The sequence below is a fragment of the Trachemys scripta genome, chromosome 3 (genome assembly GCF_013100865.1).
Source record: "Trachemys scripta elegans isolate TJP31775 chromosome 3, CAS_Tse_1.0, whole genome shotgun sequence".
NCBI lineage: Eukaryota > Metazoa > Chordata > Testudines > Emydidae > Trachemys > Trachemys scripta.
Window position 1 is genome coordinate 16,236,831 of NC_048300.1, and position 5,418 is coordinate 16,242,248.

Consider the following 5,418-nt stretch of genomic DNA (forward strand, 5'->3'; position numbering starts at 1 on the left):
TTGACTCTTCTAAACATTCACAACCATGACATAGACATCTTCCTGGGCATCTTGGGACGGTAGGTAGTTTTGTATATTCTTGATACTACAGTGTCTGTCACCTTATACATGCATGGAACAATAATAGGTCTTTTAGTTTCCAAAGCCATTTTGTAGAGGAAATATGAAGAACAGAAAACGTGTGAGCCCGTCCACTGCCAGGGAATTCCATCACACCAACAGATCGGAGTTCAAAATTTGTCCCTGATTAAACTCCACTGAAGTCTCTAGACCCTGCCACCCTCAAAGTTGTCTGGTACACACACAGAAATGCTTATATCAGAAAACGTACCAGTGCAACAAATGCATAACTGGTTTGCTTTTGGTAGGGTAGAGGAATGAATGAGAACTCCTGCTTGTTACAATTAGATGCTCAGCAGCGGTGACTACCAGTGGCCCTTAATTTTTACAACAGACTACATTGCAGGAGTGGAATTCTCTGGCTTGTGTTCTTATGCAGGAGATCGGACTATAGGATCTTAATCATCCCTTCTGGCCTTATGAATCTATGGCAACCACAGCTTGCAACTGTATTGGCCTCAATCCTGGACCCATCTAAGATTTGACTCTAGCGTCTGACTTGTCTGACCTATGGGAGAGAGAAGCAATTCACTCTGCACTCACACCTCACTAGTTAATGCTACAGTAGATACTAACAGTGCATCCTTGTGCCTGGTAAATAGATGCCTCTGTTGGCTTTGCAGTTCAATAAGTTGTGCACAGAAGCACAAACTCCTCAAAATGACACAGGGTCCCAGATGACTCCTATCTTATAGAGCAGTGTTTCCCAAACTTGGGATGCCGTTTGTTTAGGGAAAGCGGCACAGGCCGAGAGACGTACTGGCTGCCGCTTCCAGCAGCTCCCATTGGCCTGGAGCAACGAACCACAGCCAGTGGGAGCTGCGATCGGCTGGACCTGCGGACACAGCAGGTAAACAAACCGGCCCAGCCCAACGGGCTTTCCCTGCACAAGCAGAGTCCCGAGTTTGGGAAACACTGTTTTAGACTAAAGATAGCAGTTCTTCCAAGGGAGAGGAGACCAGGATGCCAAGATAAGTGCAAGGGGATGGATAGACAGAAGACTAGCTTGTCACTTATCAAGTTTCAGAAATAAACAGCTCTTGCTTTTTGCAGGTTGCCCCCAGAGGCGGATTAGGGGTTTGTGGGGGCCCTTGGCCAGAGCAAATGGGGGCCCTGCCCACCCCTTCCACCTGAAGTCACCCCTGCCCTCCCCCTCACCCCCCTGGTGCTTCTGCTGGGGAAATGGAGTTGGGGCACAGGGGGTTTGCCTCACCCCCTGCAGGCAGAGAGCCAGGCAGGCAGAGCGGGGCAAGCCCCCACGCCCTGACCCTGCTCCCCAACAGGAGCGCCAGGCGGGAAAAGCAGGATGCAGGGGTGTCAATTTTTCCAGGGCCCTCCCCAAATTGCTGGGACCCCTAGACACAGGTCCCATTGGCCCAGTCTGGTTGCCCCAACTTTAATCTCATCACCCGCACAACAGGAAATCTGCTCCTGGTCTGCACCTTGCTTGTATCAAATCCTTGCCCACAAACAACGGACACCAAAATTGGCGGCTAAAGCACACATACAGCTACAACCTCAGTGCCCTTAATAGGTGATAGAACTTGGTAAGTGTCACTAGTAGCAGGTCCTTTATGTATTACAGGCCGGGCCAGTCATTAGAGGGAATGAGAATCACAAATACTTGTGCAGATTTGACTCCAGCCTGTAGAGAGCTAGTGTTCTCACACACCAGCCAGTGCATTCCATGGTAAACAGGGTTTTCTTGGAAGCAGTGCCTCTCATAAGAAGAAAGGTAGAATGCATTAAGAGTAGCAGAGATTGGTGCACAAGTAGGCCAAAACATGAGTCTCTACAATTATTAGTATTGCAGTGATCCCCAAGATGGGACTTGAATTTCTAACATAAATACAAAACCAAACAAGCAAAAAATAGGGAGGGGGGGGTGGGAAATGAACTTGCCTATTTGCAGGCAGGGACGGCTCTAGGTTTTTTGCCGCCCCAAGCAAAAAAAATGTTGGCTGCCCCCCGTCCAAGCCCTGGGCTCTTAGCCGCACCGCCCTCCCACCCCAGCCCTGGGCTCTCACCTCCCTCACCCGCACCCTCCTGCCGCCCCAGCCATCGGCTCTCCCACACACACACCCTGCTGCCCCAGTTTTGGGTTCCCCCTACCCCCCCCCCACCATTGCCCCATTGGGGGGGCAGTTAGGGGACAGGCAGCAGTTGGATAGTCATGGGAGTCCCAGGGGGTTGTCAGGGGACAGGTAGGGGGTGGGGTCCTAGAGGGGAAGTTGGGGGGGGGGTCTCAGGAAGGGGGAAGTTGGGTACAAGGACCAGTGGGGCTTAGATAGGGGGTGGAGTCCTGCGGGGCAGTTGGGGCAGTGGTCCCGGGAGGGGGTGATCAGGGGACAGGGAGCAGGGGGGGTTAGATGGGTTGGGGTTTCTGTGGGGGGCAGTCGGAGGGAGTGGATGGGGGCAGGGTGGGGCTACCCTCCCTCCCCGTGGAGTGTCCTATGTTTTGAATGTTAAAATATGGAATCCCTACTCACAGCGCAGCTCTCCATTCACAGCAGGCTACAGCATGAGGTCTCAGCTTCCTCACTCCCTCCCCCTCTTTCCTGTTGGTAGTGGCCAAGGGAATGCTGGGAAATGTAGTTCTTTCCCTGCTCCAGGGCTGGCTCTATAGACAGGGAGCTAACCAACGAAGTAGAGCTCCCAGGGGCCACTGTTGGATCTCAGCTCCCATGCTGGATCCCTGCCGCTCCTGCAAATGGGCTGCCCCAAGCACGTGCTTCCTTTGCTGGTGCCTAGAGCCGCCCCTGGACATGCAGCAGGGGGTTGTGGATGGCCAGCACTGCTGTCCGGAGGAAGAGTCTTCTCTGCCCTTCCCAGAAGAACTTTCCGAAGACCTAAAACAAACAGCATGTGAGGCATTAGCAGATTGCCCAGAGCCAGGCTCCAACTCCTGGGGCTAGAACGGCATCTCCATCTAGTGGCCCCTGGAGCCAGCCACTGCAGGGGACCCAGCCAGCCCCACTCCTGGAGCTGTCTCATGCCCTGGCAGAGTGTCCTTACCTCTCCCACTCTAGCTGTGTTCCTGTAGCCCAGGAGCCTGCTGTCCTGGTGCCAGTCCCAGCACCACAGGTCTTCGGCCTCATGGATGATCAGCCCTGGGAAAGAGAGACACACACACACATTTGTCATTCTGGTTGCAGTGCTTGTGTCCTTCCAATCCCATTGGTGGCTGCACAGTGAGCAGAGTCCTCGCTGCGTGCCTGGCCCAACAGAATGGCAGGGGAGGGGTGTAGAACAGAGAAAGAGACAGACAGAGACTCATCCTCCAGCCAGGGTCAGTCTGAGAGAAATTGGCTGGGGTCCCAGTCTCACGCTTCTATCGGGTGCCATTTCCCAGCTGGGTTCCTTACCCCTCTGGTGCAGCAGCAGCTGGTAGAGCTGGTAAACCCCCTCCTTGCCCTGCCGGCTGAAATCCTTGGCTGGGTCACTGCTCAACAGAACCAGCTGTGCCACGTGGTGACCCATCCTGGGGAATTCTGCTCAGTTCTAATGGAAGGGAGAGGGAGAGGGGACTCCATCAGCATTTTCCTGCCAGCTCCCAGTGCCCCAAGGGCCAGGACTCTCTTTTTCCCCTCAGCCCCTCTGCAGGAGATGCTAGAGGATAGAAGCTAGAGCTAGACCCTTAATTTCCTCTGTCCCCAAGGGAGCCTGGAGAACAGGGATATGGGCAGGGCCCTCCATGAGGACTTGCTTCCCCAGCTGCTCCAGGATGACAGGAAGGCATGAACCTGGAGCATCGTCCCCTTAAAAGCCCAGTCACCACTTAACCAGGACAAGAAGAACTTGACTCCAGCCAAGCTCATTCTCTGCTCTGCCTCTGCCTCTCCAAGAGGAACACTCCTAACCCACAGCCCCTGCAGCAGCAGATCCTACAGCCAGTTGGAGCCAGCCCGCCTCACCCCTACTGGTGATGGGAGGGGAACAGGAGAAAGGACAAAAGAAGGAAGAGATGAAGAGAAAGGAAGGAGGGATGGAGGAAAAGGGAAAACGAAAAGGACAAACCCTAATGTCCCCAGTGATTGTATGGGACAAAATCCCAGGTGGGGAATAAAATTCTGCCACCTTCAACTAGTGCTTTCCATGCCTAGAATTCGGCTGGCACCAGATGGATCAGACTGAACTGGTTCCAAACCTCTCAGAGGCTCTTACCTTGTAAACAGGGACGTCTGTTTTCTAGTAAAATCAGTAAAAGCAAAGGAGAAAACTCGAAAGAGGCTCCTCGCACTCACGTCCGTGAACCCTAATACTCTCCCAGTCCTCAAAGAGAGACCTCGAGAAAGAAACTTGCTGAAGCAAAGCCACAGGGGTCTCTGAGGTTTCCCTGGCCCTGCGCCCCTATCCTGCCTGGCTGATGTCAGCATCTCTCTGTGAGGTCACCACCTCCCCACCACCTTTGACCAATAGGCTAAGGTCCTGCAAAAGGCCTTTGTGATGTCACTGCCACACACACCCCTCCCCTGAAGTGCTAATGTCCTGCTGCTGGCCAGACACTTTGAAGGTTTGAGCTACTCTCTGTGGATCACCCCACTCAATGCGTGTTTATTCTAGGAAGCAAGCCGGCTAGACAGTAAAACATCAGAGGCTGCTCCCAATGCTACACTCAGTACTTCCAAAACTAGTAGACTTGATGGCCAGAAGAGACCTTTAGAGCATCTAATCTAACCCCCTGCATGATCATGGGCTTCCTGTATAGTACAATAGTTAATTTTTGGGCACACACATTCCAGAAAGGCATCTAGTCTTCATTCAATGACATCAAGAGATGGAGAATCCACCACTTTCCCTTTTAGTGAGTGCCAGGGGGCTCCATTTCCCCTTCCACTAGCTCCCCATTTACAGTGAGCCAGAGCAGTACCTGCAGCAGGGAGCGGGAGTTGCTGATGGCCTCAGAGGCACAGCCCCTGCAGTGCCTCAGGCACTTGGGGCAAGTGCCGGATGATGCGGAGCTGGTGCATCGCTTTGGCCGTGACGTCCTCCTGCTGCATGGGAACGAGAACCTGTCAGAGACTCAAAGGCCCCGAGGAATCGGGGAATTAAGAGCACCTGGAACCAGCAGCATTTCCACACAGCACCTGCTCACCACTGAGGGATGGATTCACCTCCTGACCCCCAGAATGGAGTCTTGTTGTCCTTTCTAGTAACCTCCAGTGCCAAACCCCTTCCTTGAAGGGTGAGCTCCTGCCACCTCCGCCTCAGTGCCCTTGACAGCTGATCCACCTCCATACCACAGCTCCAGTTCTCAGAACCCTCTCCTCCCACCCCCACCCAGGGTGGGCAGGGAGG

At 53.7% G+C, this 5,418-nt stretch overlaps 1 long non-coding RNA gene across 1 annotated transcript; it reads right to left on the minus strand.

The window, feature by feature from the left end:
• Positions 1-2,622: 2,622 nt before the first annotated feature.
• On the minus strand, positions 2,623-5,162 carry LOC117875572. Its single transcript, XR_004645281.1, has 3 exons — positions 4,991-5,162; positions 3,136-3,230; positions 2,623-2,969 (listed from the first exon to the last, which is right to left on the minus strand). It is a non-coding gene; the product is annotated as an uncharacterized LOC117875572 (long non-coding RNA).
• Between the last annotated feature and the right edge of the window lie 256 nt (positions 5,163-5,418).